Below are 24,081 nucleotides of genomic sequence, written 5' to 3' on the forward strand. Positions count from 1 at the left end.
ATGTAGTTTATTTTAGGCTTCCTGGAATCAGATGAGTTTGGGTATTGGAATCGGCTTCAGTTTCCGAACATCACTTGAAAAAACCCTCCTGTATTTACATTTTGAAATAATTTGATTATGAAAATATTTAACTAAAGATAAGTAATGTAGTACAAGGAAGCAGGTAAGGACACAGATAGGTTGGTAGCAAGACCGGGTGAAGGGATCTAAAGAAAAGAAGAGTGTAGCCATGTATCAAAGATTAAAGATTAAAGATTAGAACTTTATTTGTCCACAATGTGGAAAATTGCCTTCGGCGTCACAGAGACAAACAGACAATACAAAATTTGTAGACAAGAACAGAGAGAGCTCTTGGGGTTCTTCCTGTACGGTGATGGCCAGCAGAATTCCTTTAAGGAGCCGATATAAAATATGGAATATAAAAATATAAAACATGTATATATATAGATAGATGTATACATACATATGCAAATACACATACAAAAGGACACGAGAGCCATGATGTTCCTGAAGCTCAAAGACTGAATCCTGGGTATGTCAGGGCATGTAAAAATCAAAGCTTACACGAGGGGCCTAGATACATTCTGTAATTTGAAAACTTTATCTGGTAAAAAGTGAATTTAACGAGTATCATGGAACAATTATCCTTGATTTTGATAAGACTAAATTAAACAATTGAACAAGGTGTTTTAATTTGATCTCTGCTCAGTGTTGCATTTGTGGTAAAAAATAAGCCAGGAACTTTACATTAACTTCAGCAGCAGGATTTCTGATAAGACCAGACTGACACGACTCTCAGTAAGTCTACTCCTTACAACAGTGCAACACTTCATTGGACATGTGTGGACCCTTTTTCTATATGCAGCCAGCCTTTCCCTGCTCACTTTCTAATCAGGGAAGGGGAGGGTTAAGGGGCGGCTGGCCAAGAGGGTGGAAGAATCTTACTGGGATGTAATCCCGTCCAAGTGGCACTGGCTCTTTCTTTTCTCTTGTTCGGGCTCCTTTGTGAGGCTCCAGAGCTGGGGGCCCGGAAGGGAGCAGAGGATGTGCAGTGGATGTGGCAGTAAGGCCTGAGGAGAGGTGAGGGTGGGGGTTCGGGGTAGAACCTACACTGCAAAAAAATGTGGATGCTTACAAACTGGTCATTCCAGCTACTGTGTTCAGAATATCAGGACTTAGAGGAAGACAAAGGTTTAACTCAATGGGATCGTTTCATTTTCTTGAAATTTAGATACAAATCTGATAACCACCGCTTCAGATAGAAACTAAAAGGTCACTTTGATAATCAGGTAATATATTTTAAACTATTTTTGACTGCAAAGTATACACATATAGTGTCACACAATGATTTGGGGAGAAACAATCACATTAAAAAAAAAATATGAATGAAAAACAGCATATTAAATATGAAATGAGAATTGAAAAAAACTTTAAATTACTTTAATAGAAATTATTTGCATCGGAAGATTTGTTGCATTCCTACATTTGCGAAAATACATAGCAGTATTCAGCATCAAACTTTAAGAGGTAACACTGAGCCCATGTAGAATTTGTAATCTCAGAACTTTTAACGCAGTGTGTCTGAGAAAATTGAAAAAGACAAACCCAACTGTTGAATATCACTGACATGAACACAACACTGGTTTGTCATCTGGAAATCATTTCCAAACCTCGTGATCTATGACAAATGGGTACGTATGCTATAAAAATAAACATGTTGGAATCCAAATTGTATTTTTCTCTCCTCTGCCTCTGTGCACATCTGTCTCCTTACACATGAACAGGACATGTCCACATGGCTCCTTCTTTGAAAATGAATGGTTTATGTATCCATACCGATATATGTGTATATATCTTTTTTATTGAAGCCTGTTTGTATGACAGCAGTGTCACTGGACCATCTGTGCGCTCTCTGCATGATGGTGCCTGTCTTTCTGCTCCTCTGAAGAGAAGCTGCCTGCTAAGACAGACAGTAAAGGGGTGGGGATGGGGAGCTCAGTAGGAATGCAGCCCTGTGTATTGTTTGTAAAAATAAACCATCTGGACAAAGATATTTGCAGATAATTTATATTAAACAGCTGCAAAAGCAAGCTTCTGTATGTGGACTAGTGATGCAACAGGACCACACCACAAGTCTGAATCTGATCACGGTCCACAGTGTGGAAATAAAAGATTCACAGAAGAGGAGTTTGACTGTGGCCTGCACAGATACCTCCCACCAAATATCTGCCACAGTGGAGGGAAAAGCAGGAGACTCGAGTGTGGAGCTGGATCCTCCAGCAGACAGGTTAAAGTGGGGAGCCATCATTGTATCATGGGTGCACAGGACAGCCCTAACAAGTAAAGCTGAGACTCTCACCCAGTTGCTGGCACATCACAAGGAGCAGATGTGGAGGGCTAAGAAGCCTGCTGCATGCAAGCGGCCATCTGGCCAAGCTAAATATTGCCTCAGTGCACCCCCATTCTATTTGCCTTTGGCACATTTGTATTGTCCATGGTCACACATAGGTACACTCCAATCACTGTCGACAGGGAGGGGGATTTATGGAGGTGCCATCAGGGTGATTAGTTCCACTGGTAAACAATGGCCTACCCTTGTTGTATTTGACTCTGCGCGCTCTACAGCAGGCGTGAATGGCACGCAGCAGAACAGCACTCCCACTACTCAATGGTGTCTGTCTCTTTCTGCTAAAGTAACATCAAACAAACAGTGCAAACAAAGGGGGCTACCAAACGCAGACACAGAATCAAAGGGTTGGTGTCTGCAACACTTCACTCGTTCCAAAATGCCCCCTGCCCAGTGCGATCAACATTTCTGGACACAAACAACTCAGTGAAAAAAACCCCTGACTGAATACTTGAGCCAATGGTACTAACAAAAGCAAAATAATCACCACTTGTTGCATCTAACTTGAGACATCTACAATGAAAGACAAGGGTGACTGAATTAGACGCAATATCTGCTACGCAAGGTTTCAGGCTTGATGCTAGGTAGATAGGATTTCATTGGACAGGTGACAGCTGAGCACTCGTTTGAAATGAGGACTGAAAAACTATCCACATTGTGTTCTGACCACCATCTGAAAAACCTCCACTGATATCTTAAATATTCATTAACTTAAAGCACCTGTGAGGAAGTTTTGGCGAATGCAACAAAGGCTGATTGCTCTTTGAGACCTACAACAGCAAAGTACGTTTTCAGTGACATGACAGATTTTTTATTATATTGTTTTTTTTTCCAATGCCTGTACATTTATGTTGCAGGGTAGATGTCAGGTGGTGCCTTTTTGAAAACCAACATTTAAGGAGTTTTTATAATTTTCATCTGAAAGACTAACTCAAATGAAAGGCTTTCTATGTATAGGACTGGGACTTTACCTTTACAACAATGTTCAGGATTGCAGCTTTTCCCTGATTTGTATTGGTTCAAACTCAAACCTGGTTAGTGCTTATCTGTGGAGCGACAATCAACTCAACAATCTGTTTCAAAACTTGATATTTCCAGTAATTGAAACTAGGGCATATACATATGAAGTTTGAGAAGTTAATACGTTTTGCGATATTCTTCTTTTTATGAAGAAAGTTCTTTATTTATTATTGTTATGTATTTTTTAACTTATTATTATTTTAATATATATCCTGTGACAATGTTTGTCTTGGCCTCTTCTTGGCAAGTTTATTTTGGCGGAAAAGATTATCAAACGTGTTTTTCATGTTTGGATGATATTCCCATGTCATCAACATAACTTTGATTTTAACTTAACTTACTGGTCCCTTTTAGGGTAGACAACCTCTGGCAGTAACTCTTACAGAGTATTAGAGCAGAGTATCACAAGAGGTGATCAAAATATCTCAACCTGGGGGCGCTGGTGGCCTAGCGGTCTAAGCACCCCAGGTACAGAGGCTACAGTCCTTGTCGCAGGGGTCTCTGGTTAGATTCCCAGCCGGTCGACCATTTCCCACATGTCTTCCCCCGCATTTCCTGTCTCTCTTCAGCTGTCCTATAAAATAAAGGCAAAAAGGCCAGAAATATAACTTAAAAAAAAAAAAAATATATATATATATATATATATATATATATATATATATATATATATATATATATATATATATATATATATATATATATATATATATATATATATATATATATATATATCTCAACGTGATGTCCTGTGCTGAATTTGATAGGAAGTGTTATACATATTACAGATGTATTAGTTACTGTGAAAAAGTTAGATCACAAGAAGCGCAAAAGAAAAGTCTGAGATAGTTTAGAACCAGTGATGCCAATTCCTGTTCAGATAATTTTTTGATGGGGATGTTTAGGTTTTGTTGACCGAAGCAACCCAGTGGTGACAGGAGAAACTGTAGACTGCCTCCACCTCCATCCTCTCTGGCATACTGACCCACATGTGATGTACCTTTGGGACTGTTGACTCAACACCTAGTTTGTAATATCAAAAAATACTCCAAGTGTTTGTGCTATTTCAGTGAGCCATTAACTTACAAAAAGGGGGGGGGATGCTATGGTAACATATAGATCCATTATACTTTTGGTACTGTGCCTCAAATAGATTTAAACACAACAACTGATTAGAAATGTTCTTTTAAGACGAAGCAGGAAGCCAATAGAAAGCTTCCTGCTCTCCTTGCCACAGTGCCACAGGCCTCAACTTTGGGACACTGAGTTATCAGACAACCTTAAAAAATGCGTCCGACATTAGTCTCACCTTGGTCTGCTTGCATCACAGACCAGGCATTCCATGTCCTCCTCTAATCATCTGAGGACCAATATCCTGCAATTAGTTCAGTTTCCACACTCTGCCCTCAGGTCCTACTGCAGTCTGGGAAATGGGATCCAGTCCCTTCCTAAGCCCCAGCTTTAGAGCTGCAGAGCGCGTCACACACTCACTGTGCAGCCTGCCAGCCATGGTGTGGTTGTTATCTAAAGTTTGCATGAGAACCACATGTAGCTGGTACTTTTTCTTTCATAGAAGGCATGTTAGGTGGCACAGACAGGGTGGCAGGATGGGCTAAGGATTAGACAGACTTTTCCACAATGATTACGTCCAAGTGTGATGTTAAAATATCTTTAAGCAGAGATTTAGTCTGGCTGTGTAAATTCCTGGAATTAAAAAAAATTAAAAGCCTCTTTTCTATGATGTGGTTAATTATGTTTATGCCTTCATGGGAAATATAAAAAGCTGGTGACATTCCTTCATGTTTCAACCAGCTGCTTATCAAACAGAGAATATGTTGTGTTTCTGTCTACACGTATGACTTTGAAGCATGGATGGGGTCAGTGAGAGTTTACCTACACAGGAACTCTTTTGTCGATGTCCCCTGGATTGGGATCATATTAACTTCAAATAGCACACAGGCACACTTGTACAGTTGCATGTATGATAGGAAGTGTACATGCATGCATGGGTCCCTGCTTATCCCATCACACGGAGTTAATAATAGCTGCAGAATAGCGCTCTTTAGAATGTGCTTTTAATTGGTTTATGAATTCTGCCAATTATGCTGCGGCATTCCCCCTGAGGAGTCACCTTCACTAATCTGCTTCAAGCCTAAGTGGAATCAAACAGGCCGGTGTCATGGAGTCAAAGACTGTCGCGCGAGAAGGGTGTGGACAACAGGCGTTGCGTGTGTGTGCCCACATACATGTCTGTGTGTGCGTGTGTGTGTCTGAACAGGGAATGCTTGTCCTGCAGACTGGCAGATCATGTGAATACGGCAGGCCAATTGGATTAGCAGATTAGCACAAGATTTGCCCTATGACCTCTGGAAGGTACTCAGACGGCCATGTCTTTGGCTGGCTGACGTTGGTACAGGCTGTTGCTTCCTCCCACACATATACAGTGAACCCACACACACATAGAGACACACACATACACAGAGACACGCACACACAGGCCGGGTAATGGTGTAACCTTTCTCTGTCTGGAAGGGCATAGATAAACAGGTCTCTATAACTTAATGTTCCTGCTTCAGGAGGATTACAAGTATGAAGGAGATTAGCCCATCCACTACAACAATAAGAGGGGTTAAACCCAAGTATTCTCAAGTGCCAACTCTATCTTATCTTTCACCAGACAGACGAATGACAGACGGACAGACAGACAGACAGACACAGATAGATAAACGCACACACACAGTTATGTTACATGGGCCTATTTCTCGATTTATACAACCTTAAGGCGGTTGTAATACATGTCAGGCATATGTAAGCTTACCCTTTGACATTTCCTCTTCTTCTATGGCATTCATTCAGTGAAGCTGGGCTCACTAGGTCATGCTCTGCTACTTTGTGGTTTGAGGCCATCCTCTCTTGAGGATAAAGCAGACTTGTTTGGTCCTGGCAGCCCGAATGCGTGGACACATTTTCTCAGAGTAAAAAAAAAGAGCTTTGCTAGTGGCCCAGTTAGTACCCTGATGACCCACACCTCACCCCTGCAACTTGATGATATATTTCATTTCCCATGTCTCCTGGGTGACTGACAAATCCAGGTTATTCACACATGTTGCAGCCGTTGTTCCTAATCCATTACACAGCTCACATGTCCAGGTTTGCCAGTAGCTGCTCTCTAAACAAGGAGCAAAGACATGGCACCGCTGCTGCCAAAAGCCTTTGAACAAAATTACTTCCTCTCACACACCACGGCTTTAATTATGTGTTGGAGAACATAAAACAGGTCGGACAATTTGTAGTGGGAAATCATATTTCCATTGAAAGGGTTCAGGACATAACCAATGATTTATGGGAGGAATGTCATAATTATTTTTCCCCGGCAGGCCAAGGATCGGGTTTCAGCTAATGGGTGTCGAGCTGAAAGCACTAATTAAGTTTTGTAGTCAAGTGACACCAGCAAAGAAAGAGAAGGTGCCACAATAAATAAGTTCTCACCGTGTAACTCAAAGCCTGTAATTTGAGTCGATGCTCCTGTATTAGGTTGTGGGAATTATAAACGTCTCAACAAAATGCAGATAAGTAATTGCAAGGTGTCTCACCCATGCTTTGGCAGTGTGAAGGGGCTCTGACATGTATGATTATTGGAATAAGCCCGTAACAAAGCTCTCAGTGGGCTGCTGTATGAAATTAAAAACAAACGACACTTTATTAGCTCATGACTCTCTTAACAGTTGCTACTGTACACCTCTATAAAAACAACCAAGCCATCATCATAAATTTAAATAAACTCTATAAGAGACTGTATTATTAAAGGGCTGTATTATATTACCATCTGCTGAATAAACACAGTACACTTCTGATTTAGACAAACATTCCCCCTCTGAAGAATAATAGTGATATTTTGGGGGAAATTAAAACCTGGTAAAAAGATGGATTGTTCATACTTGTCCAAACATGACATAAATCACTCGCTTGCTTGAAGAAGAATGTTGTTTTTCTTTTTCGCGCCTGAAATAAAAAGCTATAAAATTATATCAACACAGACTGATATCTTTTTCAGTCTTGCATGAGCAAACAAAATGTTTGATGGCCTGAGCACATGACCTCTAAGGTTAGGAATTTACTAGCTCCTATTTTGAAGAGACTTAAACATGACAATTTGGTCACATGACCTTTTGATTCATGGATGTTCAGAGCTGCACACACATGAACATACATTTATTTTCTTGTTCCCTCCCCACAACATGAGGAACCACTGTGAAGCCAAGCAGAGTTTTCGGCCAGGTGCTCTCAGTGGGCCGTCATCTTGTGAGATGCACCCGATAGTCATTAGGAAGACAGAGGCCCTATCTCTCCATCCAGGCTCATGGCCCTTAGCAACACATTCACACAGCCAAGTGACACCTTCCTGTAAACAAAACAACATGCTGCAGCAGGACATGGCAGCAGCTCCACTCTCTCTCCCTCCCCTGACACTGATGGCTTATGTCCCTCATGCATTGGCTCTCTCCTCTGGCTCCACAAAGCTAACCTGCAGGGCCATCCAGGGCTCCCGAGGTTGGCCAGATCAGGTGCTGCAGGCAGCTAATTGTACAATTTTCAGGAGCGGTTTAGATGAAAGACTGTTTTTCATTCCTTAACCCTCCTGTTATGTTGCGGGTCAAATTGACCCTTTTAAAAGTCTATTTAAGGCAATATATGCCTTCCAAACCAGCTAAATGCAGAATAAAAATCTGGGCAGCATGTGACAGAAGAGGTGTCGCGTTAATTTATCAACATCACTTCATAAAAAATTTAAAATATTCTAAATTTAAAATAAGATAAACAAAAATCAATCTAATGTAAAACTATTGTATTTAAAATGAGGGCTTTCCAATGTATATTAAAATGTTTTAACATTAATTTCAATGAAAAAAGAGTGAGCTATCCTCATTGAACCATGATCTGTGAGAATTAAAGAACACCAATGGACTAAATCTTTATTTAAATGGTGCTAAAAATTTGATTTAAAAAAAATGTGTATTGGGATTTTTGTGTATTTGACACTTATGGAAAATTGAATAAGCCACGGGTCAAATTGACCCAGGAACATTATTGCTGTTCCAGGGAAACGAACATAACAGGAGGGTTAACAAATACAGATCCAGATTTCCAGTTTTAAAAATGATCCTTCACCATAAATTAGAATTAATCGATTAAATCTATTTATCGCCCAGCCCTACGTTGAATTTTTATTCATCACTTATTTATCTAACCTGTAATAGCAAAAAGTGGTCATGTAAACCCGGCTCTTGTTTTCACTTGAGCTGTGGAATTTCTGTGTTTCTGTTTCTGATATATCTAATGTATTTTCTGTCTTGTTAACTGCTGCATATCAAATTTCCTTCAGGATAATGACAGAATACAGTAGGTTGAAGTTGAAGATCAGCAAAGACTTGTATCACATATGAAGATAATGTGGATATTGTTCAAATGAAACCAGAGCATGGGACTCTAGCACTCATGATACCTTTTTAATATATCAGGGTTTTTTGTGCTGGAAGCTTCATTGCTAGTGTGTTTGACTAAGAATGGAGCTGGTCATTACTTTGGAAAAGAGAATTTATATACAAAATGAACACAGCTGTGAATTGAAGTCAATGATGTGATATGTGAACATCTGTAAGATGAGTGAATTAATGATGAGGTGTATCGACTGAGTCCATGATGAACTGTATTTTGTGTCTGATTATTCTTCTGATGTCCTGCCCTTTCTGCCTCGGATTGGTTTGTTTGTCTTCCTGGCTCAGGAGTGGATAGGAAGAGTCGAGAAGGACATCAGGGAAACTGTGTTCATCTGAGTTAATTGGGCCCCAGCTTATTTAAGTACTTCCACTCTGACATCTCTCTTCCCTCTCTCCCTCCCAGGCCTCCACCAGCTGGTTGGTTTTTGCTTCTCCTTTGTTTGCTCTCAGCACTCACTACACTTATCCATACACTGCATTCATGACTGATCTATCTGACTTACATGTGTGATTATTTAATATTAGATTATAGTTAATTCCTCTCAACATTATTCCTTGTGATTCACACCTTTGTCGTGTACTTTGAGACAGTTTGTGACATTCTGAATATTCATACTTATATATATTTCTCATATTTAATTTAGCACTTCAATTCTGTATCAGACTCTTTATGGTAAATGTATAAATACTCTTTGGTGGCATAATGCACTAAGCTCATTTGACATCCACCACAAAGTGCAGAGTGATGTCACCCAGAGAACAAGGCAAGCAGCATTACAAGCACACAACTACCTATCTGCAACAAACACAGCTGTCCTAGAATAATTCACTCACAAAACTTTTCTCTAAACACAAACAAAGAGTGGACGAGATGTGTTGTGGGGACAGAAGTTATATGTGTACAGATTCAAAGACGGACACACAATTCTAAACACACACACAGGGCTGTGCCGCAGAACGGTTGGCCCCTGTCATTCATTAGTTTACAAAAGCTGTGTGAAGCAGACATGAGGTCACTGTGCTGCTTTGAAGACTCACACACACAGACAGTGTATTGGAAGGTAAAGAGCATCTGACTGAGACCAAGACAGAATACTTATTAACCCGGTCAATGAGTGCTGCTATTGTGTACCCTCCTCACCTCCTCTGTGAGGAAGAGTAGCACTGAACAAGATGTTTGGTGTGTGAAGGGCCAGGCAGGTTAAATCCTTTCCAGAACACAGCTGAAAAATGTCTCTGTGACACTCTGAGAACACACTGCTCCGCTGCAAAGTGTGCAAATATGACCGCTGATCTCTGACAATCAGTGAAGCAAATTTATTCTTAGAAGGCAGAATTTGTAGATCAATACATAGGCATGCACATGTTAGTGCTTGATCACAGCAAGCGTACACACTCACTCTCCATGGTTGGTTGCTGAGTCAGTGTGTGAGGTTGCTGGTGTATGAAATGAGGGGAGTACCTTTCATTTCCTCCCCTTGGTTCTCCTTAACTGCCAACAGGAGTATGTTCACCTCCCCCTTGGCTGTTTCAGCACGTCACGGCTGTGACTCAGAGCAAAGAGAGCAAACAGGAAGGATGTTTACTGCTGTGAAACGCACACAAACACACACGCACAAGCACACAATTTTACAAAGTAGCTCAAAGCATCCTGAAGGAGTGCATAAAGGAAGAAAGAAGTCAGAAAATAAAGGTATAACTAGTACAAAGGCAGTTGTAAATAAATAGGACTGAGCTCATATGTACACACACACACACACACACACACTTGCTGTCAGAGTCAGGTAGAAAGAGTTCAAAGGTGTGATGGAGTGTGATTGCCGGCTTGGCTCAGACATGCGAGGTGGACAGATAGAGAAAGCATGACAGTAAGAAAGACAGACAAAGAAGAAAAGAGAGAAAGAGCGATGCGGGTGAGTCGGTCAGATGCCGTCACTCACCTCCATCCTCACCTGGTAACTTTTCTGTCACCTCATGCCATCACCTTGTCACCCTACGTCCGTGCCACCTTGTCACCTATCCCCTTAGCAACTGAGCCTGTCAGCCCGTTGTCATGCATCCAGGTTCACCCCTGACCTTTTGTTGCTTTCATACACGCACAGAGAAAAGAGGAGAAGCACAGGAGGGAGGGCAGTTGTGTCCGGACATGCCTATCACCCTAGATCACAGGCCGCCGACATAAATGCTACAGGGGCCATAGATTTATGAGGGTGTGTGATATTGTGGGTGTGCCAACACCCCCCACCCCAACCCCCACCCCTTTTGGTCCTGTTACAAACACAGGGGTAGTATTTCTGGTCAAACACACACACATACACACACACACATGCAAATGATGTTTAAATTGAAATCAGAGGCCTCTTACTCTGAAAAGAAGAACTCTCCCTTATGTGTGCTTTACATGCATAATGTTTATGTTTTATGAGGAGACGGGAAGTCGTCACATGACTAAACATGACTCAGATTTGTGTCAGCATAACAAAATAAGCTTTTATGGCTGGTGCTTATGGGAATGTAAGAAAAAAATCGAGTTACAAGAAATGTCCATAATGAGCGTGTCCTGAGGATGACAAACAATGGGTCATTGGACGGCTTTGTTTACTGGGACAGGTTTTGAAAACAGCTTCAACAGCTGACTGACTGTTTTGTGGTCTAATGATATTTAATGCGATAGACCACTACTTTCTCAATTCTGGGAAATCACTGAAAACTCTTCAAATACTCTTCAACAGGAAAACTACACCCACAGTACTGGGTATGTGGTCAGCAGTCAAGGTCAGTGGTTTAAGTGGACAGTCAACTGGACGCAACTGTTGATTCTGGTGCTGCTTAAAATATCCTGCATTTTTATAAACAAGGATAAGGAAAAGCAAAATTATAACATTGAGTGGGAATGCATCCTGTTTTTAGAGAGCTTGAAATATTCTGTACTCAGAGATTAAACATATAAGGGGGAGGGGAAGTCAGAGAAGGGGGACACACATGTATGAAGGAAGGGTAATCTGACTTTTTAAGCACTATGTGGGGGCTGGAGGAAGGAGGGGTCAGAGAGGGTGTGAAATATAAAAACACTGGTTTGTTTTGATGGGGCTGAAACTTTTGGTGACTAATTATTTATGTATGCATGTGGTAAACTGAATATTGCTTTTGTGAAATGATACTGTTGCTTCCCCTGTTTCTGATATTTTGTCGGCTAAATTACATATAGTATCAGTGTTGTGTTTAAACATTGCCAAGAGTTGCCAAACACTGAGTTTTACAGCATCTGAATGCATGTATTTACTATAGCTAATGCTGCAAGCAATTCAGATGATGCACTAAGTTTAAAACCTGTAAAATGAACATTCAAAGGTGTTTCATGAATGAATCGGTACAGATTCCAACAGGAAAAATCTCATCTATACACATTTTGGATGCAAGTGTATGATTTTACAGAAGAGCGGTTTAATGACGACAGACAAAACTTGACTTTGTGTTTGTTTACCCTTTGACCGGAGGGGATATTATCACACATTTCACACACATGTCATTTAATAAGCAGATTTTTCCTGTGTGCTTGGGTGTTTGGGGTCAGAGCACTTAGCCAAATATTCATCCAACAGATTATAACTATAAGTGTGTTTCTGAGTTTTCAGAGCTGCATTTTTTTTTCTCTGGATGTCTTACATATGAGTTAACAAAGAATCAAACTGAATGAGAATAAACATACTCTTTATTTACTCAGTGTTTACTGTACGTTTAACTCTGTTTGAGAAGATCCTCAGACTTTTTCCCTAAGATACAAAGATAAAATATGTTTTGTCAAGAGAAGGTTTGTGGGTTATAAAATAAAGGCTGTGTTCTGAGTTTTCAGAGTTTTCCACACGATAGAACAAAAGTTACTTTTGTAAACTGATCTGTTTTGAGTTGTCCTGCTTCATGGCACATCATTTAAAAGGTGAAACAAATACTGGAATTTTCTTAGTTATTAAACATAATATCTAAAAAAAAGAACAGGAACTAGTTCTTTATTAGACCATGAACTTAGATTAAAAAAAAGTAATATGAATATCCATTATAAACTGTGTAGCTGAACTTTGATCTAGCTCAATTTTAGTGTGGACTTGCAAAACACTGGTTATACCAAAATACATATATAGTGTATAGATTAACATTGAATTACATGATATTACATTTGTGGGTTTGTCTTTTTAAATCATGATTTTTTTTTTTATGTTTTGTGTGAAGTCTCACTTTTATGAAACACGTGTCCAGCTGTTTGTGGAGAGTATCCCAGTTTTTGTCCAAGTCAAGGATCAATTCTAAAACCAGGATCAATCCAAAACTTAGCAAAAGCAGACAAGCTAATGATGAAGAAGAGACAACGGAGCACTGTGACAGAGAGGAGCCAGTTTAGTCAGCAACACTGAACATTTTGCCACGAGGGCTGTGAGCCAAGGAATGCATCATGAAAACAGAGCGCAGCGAGCCACACATGTCCAATCAGACGGCACGGAACATTACCCATAATCCTCTGGACAAATACATGCATCTGGTACCATAACAACGCTCGACTAACACTTTAGGAAGGGAGAGTGTGGGACGCATCCGTAGCAACACACCATAATTACAAAGAGAGCCAGGGCTGACTAAGTTTGGAGGACCCAGTAAGCAAGCCCCCCCTTCCTCCTCCTCTTCCTCGTCTCTCCCCTCTTCACATGCTCCCACACTGATATTTAACAAAACATTAATCTTCTTGCCAGTGGCTCCAAAGAATACTGGTGATGTAGCTTGGGCGCAGAGGCCTGGGTAATAGTAATTCCATTGTTCTGCCCTTTTATTTATGCCTTGGCTCTACCAGGCAGATGAGGTAAGTCTCTTTTTTCATGTTATTATTCAGAAGTGGTGATACATAAAGCCAGATTACACAAATGTCTCTCTGTTTCACAGCGCCGCCACCTCGCACCTCCCTCGCCAACGCTTAATGCAACCCCCCCACCCCACACACATCTCCTCACCCCCCTCCCCCCCTTCCCTCCACTGGCTTTCAATAGCACATTTCCCCTTTCTCCCCCTCTTTTCTAAATCACCCTCAGCATTTGCATGTGAATTGCTTGTATATCTTCTTTTATATGATGCACCGACAACACTGGCTTTCAAAAAAAAAGAGAGAGAGAGGACGGGAAACTGCGACAACCACCTCCACCCCTCCTCCCCCCTACCACATCATGTCCAACACACACACATCACAAACTCCCACCCCCCCAAAAACAAGATGTTACTCTAACTCCCCTCCCTTGGATTGGCATAGCAGCAGTTTCATTAAAAAGCAAAGGGAACAGTGCAGGTTTTATGATATGGAGACAAGTTCTTTTGTGCTCTCCAGAGACAACCCCTCTGTCTGTCCATGTTACTGGGGCGATAATCCTGCTGGAATTTCTCCTAAGCACTTTTACTGACATTTTCAATTATCACCATGCCAAGGCCCGGTAAATGGCATTTAAGGGGCCCCGTCATCTCCGTGTTGAATCATATTTGTGAATCAGACGGCGTTCAGAGTTGGGCTCCGCTCTGTTTGCCTGAGGCTGGGGTCGGAGAAGTTTCAGTGAGGACGATACAGTCTGAGGTAAGATGAAGTCAGCAGGTGACCAGGTTCTTATACATCATAAAGTACCTGTGTTGACAAATTTACACATGCACGCACAGATTCAGGAGCAAACACACAGACATGCACACATACAAGCAGTGCTCCTCAAAACCATGCCTGCCTTATAATTTACGACGTCAGCTCAGCCCGGCCCCTTTTTAAACAGCGCAAATGGTCCAGACTCAGAAAACCAAACAGACAGGCTGACCTCCCCGGCTCCATGTACGGGTCAGACTTGTTTTCTCTTCACCTCTGACTAGATCCTTTTACACAGACTCCAAAAAGCACTCCACATCTTTGGCTCGGGTTACATACTTACATCCCAGTAATAATTCAGACATGTATTGCAAAGGGATTTCTTTCTCCCTCCCCCGCGTTCTGTTTCAGTGAGCTGTGCTTTGTTTCAAAGTGGATCAACTTCAAAGCAGTGAAACAGGCAGATTGATAGTTGGAGAAAAATGCTTTTTCAAAAGAGACTGGGTTTCGGATCCAGTCACTCACACATCTTTCGGTAACAGTTACAAGTGCTGGCATGAAACAAGTACATTTCTACAGCAGAGACCTTTATGCAAACAGACTTAAGAAGCAAATCAAAGTTTGGAACAGAGGCAAAAGTCATAAAGCTGCAACACTCGAGCTGGCACCGTGTTTGTTTCGTCTACGATCGCTAAGTGTGCCTGTTCTATAAGTGAGGGCATGTTTCAGTGTGTCAATCCACCGTTGTGTAATCGTCTACCGACATCAAAGGCACCCATTAACCAGGTCAGATTTCTTGTGTACTCACTGTACTTACACACATTGTGTTTCTGATAACATAACAAACACACGGCATGCTCAATATCCAGCTGAACCGCAGACGATCCAAGAACAGCTGTTTACATGCCTCCGTGCCCTCTTTCCTCTCAACCAAGCTGACATCATTCCCAGCATCCCCTCCTTCCTGTCTCTCTTTTGGATGGGCTCTGTTATGACAAGTTTAATTGAGGGTTGTCAAGACATAACATTTCTGTAAATATTAGACTTGCCAAGAGCGTCAATAAGCGGAAATGGCCCTACTGTATGTTCTTCTCTCAGGAGCACAATGCGTGCCTTTGTGAGTGGATAGCCAGGAGGCATTCTGATACCATGCTTTCCTATCTGTGAGATGCATAAAATCTAAAACAATGCTCATTACAAAACTGAATCACAGCACTGATATCCCCTAAAGCACTGTAACAGCTCAGTTTAAAACTGAAAATCATACTTGGATTAAGCTGCAGAATATATTTAATATTTTTTGGCACTTGGTAGTGTAAGCAAGGATCCAAATGAACAGCAGAGTAACATTTTTTTAAACAGATTTACTGGTGTTTAAAATCCTAAGGACAGCAGAAAAAAATGCCAAGTGTTATGATGTATTATTAGTTTGAAAAAAATGTCATCCTCCAATACAAAAAAAACAACATTTTTTCTTTTTACAGTGTAGTCATAGAAAAGTAAAGATGACATCATCTCTTATGTCTGCATGTATAAAAGTCTCCTCATCGATCACAGCGATGACAACCTCGGCTACGAATGTTCACATGTTATTCTAATCCTTTTCTTTGTGTTTAAAGAGCACCTGGTCCAGTGCACATCCAAGGTTATTTTAGGTTTCAGGGGGCGGGGACGCTGAAGGATGGGGATGTAGAGGGGAAAACTACCCTTTGAGTCATTAGTTAGGCTCTGTATGATTTACACGGGTTAATGTGTGAGTGGGTTTTTTTTGTCTTCGTATTTTTTGAGACCTCCATTGTGTTGTTGGAAAGTGTGTTCCAGTAAGTGACATGGAGCTTACTCACCTGGGGGAGGGGTGTGAGTCAGAGTGCATCATCAGTTACGGCTAGCCGGGCAGGGGCACACAGCAGCACACAGTGCAGGTCTGTCTTGAGAGAAAGGATGGATTTAAGTATTTTCTGTTTTAGTGGTAATGTGCACATAATTTGTTATTTCATAATTGTTTTGTAACTGACTTGACAAACTCAAATCTGGTCGCAGGAGATAAGGAAAGGAAACAGATTTGAGTTTGATCAGGATACATTCCTAAACTACTTGATAATTCTGATTCATGAGTTCTTTTTTTTTTTTAATCAAAATGTATCAAAACTTCCCTGGTTCCACTTTATCAAGTTTTACCATTGTTAGAAGCTTTCTTGCAATTTTCTGTAATGTAGCAGAATATAAAACATTTTACTTTATTTGTACCTGTAGGTAGATTTTGTTTGCAGTGAGTCTGCCTCTTTTATACATCAACCAACAAACAGCACAGAACAAGACACGGCAAACAAGAGTAATGTAACCCTCAACAAAAACAAGATAGAAATAAAATCCACCATTAGCCAATAAAAACATGATAAATAAAATCAAGTAAGAAGGTGCCATCAGTACAAAACGGATGAACTGTTAGACAAAACATGCACTTGTAGAAAAAAAGGACCCTCTAGTAATAGGAAATTGTGATTCATGATTGAAAACATCCTTCAGACCCAGTCATTCATCCATAAACTACTTGGCATAAATAATGCTTTGTCATAAGAAAATAAAGTGAGATCATGATAATAAATGAAGACAAACAATGTTTAAAAATCTGCATTCGTTTCTGATCCTCATGTCCTGGAAAACTTTGATGACTGTACCACACAATCAAATGTTTTACTCCCCGAGCAGCTCGGAAACAACAACAATAAAAGTTGATGCAAAACTGAAAAGTTACATTCTTTTTACCTCCGATTGCAGTTTGAAGGTAACAGTATCTTCCTTAGCTCAGTTGCTGGATGTCTTTGTGATTAAGAAGTAGTTTCTCCAATAGCGAGTAGATGATACTTTGTAAACACACTTATTATGTCACAATCACACAAAAAACACGACTTGCATTCTTGTTTTTTCCCATAAATGAATACTTGAATTGCTGACGTAGTTTGGTTCAGAGTAAATGACTAAGAATACATTTAGGAATAATACATACTTTTTGTTGTTTTTAAAAGTTACATCACTGGAAATCTTTCAGTTAAGTGGAGTACATAGTTACGGCAGCCAGCAGGGGCAGATTATCAGCGACTGCCTAAATGTTCTTCATTAAGAGAAAATGTGTTATGGATGCAGAGACGATTCAATTTCAAAAACACATGCAACAATCCAAAACAAACACCAACAGTGGAAACACACAGCTAATGAAAAAATATGCTGCAAAAGCAAAAAACAACTGCAGTAACAGCAGACGTGCTGCAAATACACAAGTGATACAAAGTTAAAAACACACACAGAAAAAAAAAGAACTGCAAAGGATGAAAGCTAAAAATCAAGTATTTTAAACAAAAGTGCTCCAGGCCTTTAGGGGCGCTGAATGAAATAGCCTTACTGATTGTACAGAGAAGAGAGGATACTGAATTTACCAGATATTACTGATGAATGCCATTGAAGGGCAGTGTCTGATAACCATGCCCTCATCGTATTAAAACAAGACTATGTAAACAGGTAAAAAAAAAAACTTCCCAACTATATTCAGCAAAGCTTTCTGATGGACAGAATGCTGAAATAGTTGCTAAGTGTAGCTCAGGTCAGCTACAGATTTCAGTGGGCTGTGCAGCTAGCATTGTTGTTAGCTACCTGGCGTCGGGTCCTGAGCCCATGGTTGTGTTGTTGTTTACTTCTCCAACAACCATAAGAGTTTAAGACCTTGAAGAAACTGACTTTATCTCGCCCGGGGCCTGATGGGTTGGCTGGGAAAGTGGCATAGTTTTACAACAGAGAGTAGCGTTCAAGTTACTGGAGTAACTCAACGGTACTACAAGTTAGTTTGGAGGAATGTTAAAGTTGGTTTTGTTGATAAATGACAATGTTAAAGTATGTATTAAATCATTCATTTATTTAGGCTGCAGCCAAGAAAGTGACAGCAGGTCTGTTCTGGATTCCAGAAGAGGGATGTTTAATGGTATCAGCCCTTAGATCCTTGGACCCAAGCCTGGCAAGAGTTCTACATCGCTGCTGAGTGCAGCCTGCTCCAGCTACGATTCTAAGTTAGCCACACAGCTAGCAGTATTATTAGCCAACTCTGCCAGGTGTCAGGCTCAGAAAACCGGGCATGTAGCTGCGTTAGCTGTTAATGCCATCTCCAAGCAGCCTGAAAGAACACCTGTTCAGGTCTCCTGAGGTGAAGAAAGTATTACGCCTGAGGTCCAGGTCAGACTCTTCCAGCAGTAAATTTAACGTTACTGCCTGATTATGCCAATTTCCCATCTAAACAGGAAGTTCAGTGCCTGGTCTTCTTTTCTCCCCCTTCAATAACAAAGACGTTTTAGTGTCCCTGGAGACCTGGAGCACTTCCTATAAATTCTTGATTTGCAGTGAACATATTTTACAGTATTCCTGTTTTTCTGTCATTTTGACTTTTCATCTTTTGTGTATTTGCAGCATGTTTGCTGTTAATGCTGTTGTTTCACATTTTTGCAGCACAATTTTTCATTTGCAGTGTGTGTCAGCTGTTGCATGTTGTTTAGACTTTTGCATGCATTTCTACATTCGCACCATATTTCTTTAAATGAAGATCTTTGGGCTGTTGCAGATCATGTGCTCTTGTTGGCAACAATATATTTTTAGCTGTATGTTTCCATATGTCCTACTTCTGTTAAAATCACAATAAAGTTTGATGATGGAAAGTAAAATTCGGAAGCAAAAACAATTTATTAAACAGCTTTCCATGATCTGAGTTTTTTTTTCAGCCAATGCAGCTTTTCCTGTATTTTATACCCTATAAATTTTGTGATCTGAAACCTAATCCCCTCAAACTCCTGATTGCTTCACAGTTGTGAAGTTATTTACACTATTTAAATTAAATGTGTTTGTACATATTCTGAAAACTGTTATTGTGATGAATGTATTTACTGAAGATGCTGTGATATTTTTTTTTACAGAGATTAAGTCCCGCAATAATAATCATTCAATGGCTTTAACTTTCATGGGTTTAAAAAAAAGTTGAAATTTTTGCTCATCTGAAAGACTGATAAATATGAAGAATAAAAGGTATATTGTATTGCATCAAATAATCCTAACTAAAACAGACAGACAGGCGGAAGAAGATATTAGTTTAATAGAAAATGAAATTCTTCTCTGCTACATAAAATCATTCTGTAATTTCTGATATTAAAACTAAAAGGGAATCATATGAATGTATCCCTTGCTATCTCCCTGCTTTACATTTGAGCAGTACGAGCCAAAGAGGGCAGCTAAGGAGTCCTCCTAATGAGAAGCTGCTGGAGGTAGAAGTCAGCACTCTTGGCCCAATAACCGATGAAATATGAAAATTGACAGCGGCGACAGGGCACATGTTTACGAGTGGCTGTCTTAACTGGCTGCCTCTGTGCTCCATAAGTCATACGCAGAGTGCTCATCATAGAGCAGGGATTTATGGGGCCTGAGTCTGCATATGACCCCACCCCCTCCCCGGCTGCCTCACTGCCACAGAGGAGGAATCATTATCTACAAGCAGCCACTATAAGCTTCATAGACTTAATCAAAGCAAGTTGGCTCTGGGGTCCTGCTCCTCCTGTAAACACAGCGTGATGCTCGTGTCTGTCTTGCCCGAGAGCCCTGCATCACTTTCCAATGATTGTGATACAAAATTCTCAATAAGTGTACGTCACTTGAAATATTCACCTAGATTGGTTTATTTTTTTCATAAAAAACAATCTATTGAACTAAAAAAATGGAATACGCCTCCATCTCTTAAGGTTTTGTAATTTTTCCAAAGATGACCTGTTTCTTTGAGTGTTATTACGCTGACGGAAACAAGTCTATAAGACGTTATATAGACTGTTTATATAAACACGTTTTATAAGAAGGTAGCCTGTACTGGTAGAATTTTTTAACTTTCCATTCCTTTCACAGATGACTGGACGACTCTTATGGTTAAAAGTAAAACTATAATAGTTACTTCTTGAGATTGTCTTTTAAAAATTTGAAATAAAATAGTAGCACAACAGATCTGTTACCAATTCACCCAAAATTAATGAAGTTATTCTACTGAAAAAGTCAGTCAATGGTTACTCCACTGAGAAACAGATCACCTGACTGGTAAATAATAAAAGCCAGGCTATGTTTGAAAAATTAAATCTTCTTTTCTGAGAATTAGAAGAAGCAGGAGATGTGTGGTTGGCAGTATCTTAACAAACTTATTAAACAACCATGGAGGTTTAATAGACTTGAAGGCTGTTATCAGTGAGAAGAAAATATAAGCGGGTTTACATTAGGTATGGGCATTTCAAGCCAAAATAATATTTGATAATCATTGGCATCTATTCAACGATTACTTGAAACCCAGCATGCTAACTTACTTTGTAAAGCTAACCTGTTTGTAACCATTATACAGTCTACTGGTTATATTAGAGGTACTTGTATTCACTAAGAAATATTCAGTTCACAAACTAAACAGGGTTTGATTCTTGAACATTGTAAGCAGGTCATAAGTGTATGAAAAGTGTACAGATCATGTCTGGATTTCATTTTAACTGTAAACAAACTTGCAAACATGTACGGCTTCTGTATAACTGTCACCAACTGTTAGTCTGTGCAGCGAGATCTGGGCTTGTCTGTTTGTTTTTCAGTGTTTTCCGTCTGGACCCAGCCTGTTTTCATTTTTGTGTTGAGAATGTGCAGTGCTGAAAGAGCTTCAGTCAGGGGAAGTGGTGAAGGCAGAGAGCCAGGAGAGACAAGGCCTATTACAACAGGGAGGCTGAGGACGAACACTGTACACGGCTGGTCATGTTGCCTCTGCGCTGAGACCTGGGGCAGCGTGACCTCGATCTGAAATAGAGCTAGAACCAAAGCTTGGACTGCTCACCTACAACTAAGGCAGGAAAGAGCTGCTCGACAGGGGTGGTTATTGAGTCCTTTTGAGGAAAAACATCTAAGATGGTGATTTTTTTTTGCAGTTTTTACAACAAAATCCAAACAAAGTAGATGGAGCCCCACTATCTTTAATCTGGTTTCAAACTGGACTCACGCTGAAATCAATGGGACTTTGAACAGCAGAGCTCAGCTAGAGTCTTGTTTGCCTGCCACAGAGACTGACATCCATGCAAATCATAACAGAAATGACAGACCAGGGCACCCCCCCACCCACCCCGCCAGCCAGTCATTCCAGCCAGCCTGCCTGCCATCCAGCCAGTCAGCTTGCCAGCTCCGACAGACGACAAGCTACCCCACCCGAGGTTCCACCCTTGTGCCTGCACAGACAGACTGGGACAAATTGGGACAATCCCCCCCTCCATTACCACCCACTCTTCCTCTCCATTGCGCACTGCAGCAGCCTCTGCTCAGGGGGCTAATTCCACGTTCAGATCACCATTTGTACTTATTATGCTGACATAATTAATCCCCTGTTGTGATCAGCGGGGGCATGAGGGCCTCTCCGCTCCATTGGCCTACCCTGCCACGATGACATCAACCCCCCTTCCCCGCTTCTCAAACAAATCTGCTCCTCACTCCCTCCCATGTCCATCTTGTCTGGTTGAAAATTCTGTCTGTCTATGTCTCTATAATCTCCACTATATCTGTCTGTGTTATTGTTTGTCTCTTGCCTTCATAGTACTGGACTAACAGGCCAACGAGTCTGCCAAACAGTCACACCAGTTCATGTTTGCATGCTCAAGCAAAAAAAAAAAACTGGGGCAAAGATTGCATAAGGGTTCAAAAATAAAGTGGGCATATTAGTTTGGACACACATGTTAGTATCAAGCCAAAACAAATCTGCTTGAAACTCTATGAAATCCAAACACTTACACTGAACTGGTCACCTGTAGCTCCCACTGTGCAAACAGTGCCAGGGATATGGGTTTGATTTCTACTGCCTGCCCCAGTGCTTAAGAGAGGCCACCAAAGTGGTGAACAGGCTTTATGAAGTCAATGATAAGGACAGAAGAGAAGGGGAGGGGAGGGGGAAGAAGACAAGAGGACAATGAGGGAGGAGGATGGGGGCGCTCATCAAAAAACACCAGCTGGATTAATAAATCCAAGCAGTGACTGTGTCCACATCTTAAGGTGATGGGCAAATTAAAACAGAGCCGTCTCAAGTTGAGAAACATATGTCCCACAGGCTGAGCAAACACTGTCAGAATAAGAACCAGGGAGATGAGTGCTGCTGTTGGCCCCAAACAGGCGCTCAGCGACAGGCTGGATCAGCTCTCCTGCTGCTGATTCCTAGAAAGACCAAATAGCTGAACTTTGATTCCTAGCAGGAGGGTGCCATGTACTTTATGAGTATTTGTGAGGTCAAAGCTCTGAAAAAACTCAGAAAATATCTTTTTTGGGGGTTTGTTTTTATTTGATTAATGCGCACGAAAAGACAAATATCTGATTCTGGGAATTATTTTTATTTCTTGTATTGCGCAAGCTCAGTAAATACACAATGGAGTAAAAACAAATTTTCCCACCAAATTCAGGAACCTTTTTTCAGTTTTTAAACTTTTTTATTTCTAAATAAACCAAAGCTAAAATAAAATCCCCAAATCAGAGTTTAAATACATTTTCACACATTTAATGTTTCAATAAATGGCTTTTCTTCCAAAAGACTAAATTTCTTTGTACAAGAAACTTTCATTATTTCTTGCTTCATCTTGTCGTCCTGAAGTAGACTCAGATAATGCAAGATGATGTGAGACTCTTAGCCATCAAATACATAATATATGTTGTAGGTCCCATTTCTATTGCACCTTGAAATGAATGAAAACTACAACCTGGCTCATTTGGCATGAAAGTATCCCGGGGTACCCAGAACACCTGCTAGCTCTGGGAAGCTTTTTGTTATGTCCAAAGAAGAAAATGTTCAGTCAACAGGTCTCTGTGTACCACTGCAGGAATTTGTTAGAAATGTCAAGAAAAAAAAACATGAAAGGAAGAAAGTTTTTCCTCAATGTGAATTCTGTCAAATTGGAAACTTTGCACACACCATCATTTTTTTTGTCACTCTGCTGCTTGATACCATCAATGTCAAATTCCAGGAACAGTTACTCATAACACCCCTTACCCCCTTCATCCCCAAACCCTCCCTCTGGTTTCCCCTCCCCCTTTCTCTCCAACTCCTCATCTTTACATAAAAAAGTTCAGGCTGCATATTAAAAGGAGCTAAAATATTCACACTGTCAAAGGTGGTCAAAGGCTTCTGCGTTCACACAGGAGCTGACAAAGAGGAGGCACCCAGCGCTTGGCCCAAAGAGAACTGTTGAAATAAATCAGCACATACAAAGACACAGAGAGATAATGGGGCTGGAGCTGGGCCTGATCCAGAAACAGAAACACACCAGAACACACACCCACACACACACACACATACAGAGCGTCTGGCTGGGAACAAAGTCTGCACACACAGATTAATATTTATTTTTGAAGCACACATTGTTCAGGACATACAGTATCAGAAGACCAAAAACATCATAACTCCCCCTGTGTGCAACCTTGCCATGAATCCCAGGCCTGGAATCAAATAAATAACAAAAAAACTAAACAAAAAGCAAATCCACAGA

At 40.6% G+C, this 24,081-nt stretch overlaps 1 long non-coding RNA gene across 2 annotated transcripts; it reads right to left on the reverse strand.

The window, feature by feature from the left end:
• Nucleotides 1–342: 342 nt before the first annotated feature.
• Nucleotides 343–11,004, reverse strand: LOC117810684. Of its 2 annotated transcripts, XR_004630829.1 has the most exons (3): nucleotides 10,875–11,004; nucleotides 10,385–10,510; nucleotides 343–1,106 (listed from the first exon to the last, which is right to left on the reverse strand). It is a non-coding gene; the product is annotated as an uncharacterized LOC117810684 (long non-coding RNA). The 2 variants fall into 2 exon arrangements; XR_004630828.1 differs by lacking the exon at nucleotides 343–1,106 and having other exon boundaries at nucleotides 10,225–10,510.
• Nucleotides 11,005–24,081: the final 13,077 nt, after the last annotated feature.

This window comes from Notolabrus celidotus, chromosome 3 (genome assembly GCF_009762535.1).
Source record: "Notolabrus celidotus isolate fNotCel1 chromosome 3, fNotCel1.pri, whole genome shotgun sequence".
In the NCBI taxonomy this organism is placed as follows: Eukaryota; Metazoa; Chordata; class Actinopteri; order Labriformes; family Labridae; genus Notolabrus; species Notolabrus celidotus.